Source organism: Austrofundulus limnaeus, unplaced genomic scaffold, assembly GCF_001266775.1.
Source record: "Austrofundulus limnaeus strain Quisiro unplaced genomic scaffold, Austrofundulus_limnaeus-1.0 Scaffold576, whole genome shotgun sequence".
NCBI lineage: Eukaryota > Metazoa > Chordata > Actinopteri > Cyprinodontiformes > Rivulidae > Austrofundulus > Austrofundulus limnaeus.
This window is the reverse complement of record NW_013952978.1, coordinates 34,637-35,159: the sequence shown is the minus strand read 5'-3', so window position 1 is coordinate 35,159 and position 523 is coordinate 34,637.

The following is a 523-nucleotide window of genomic DNA, read 5'->3' as shown; positions in this document are numbered from 1 at the left end:
GAGGATGATTCAACCACTCAACCACTAGATGTCGCTGAAAACAACAAATCCTACACGCTGTGCCTTTAAAGAAACATTGGTTTGATGCACGTGGAGCTTGTTTTTGCACTATCAAAAGTGGGCCCTCGGTGTTTTCTTTCTCCACAGTTTTAACGGCATGTCATGGATAAAGTCAGTATTGTTATCTGAAGAGAATGACTCGTGTTTCTTTAATCGTTGTGCTTTACGGACACGTTTTCTGTTTGTGGCAGTCTCTTGCTCATTACCAGAGAAAAGAAGCGCATGAAGAGAAACAGACGTTTATTCCTCGGTTTTAAAGCAGCTGGATGTGAACCTGCTCACCGGCTCGTCCTTTAGATCCAGCTGGGTTCTTTCTGCTTGAGTTCACATCCAGTCAGTCTCGTGGTTTTTTATTACATTTCTCTAATGTCTCTGCCATTATTACAACATTTTCACAACAATTAAAGATTTGTGTATATAGTACTTTCAGTATGAAAGATGACTATTTTGTAATGTTTAAAAA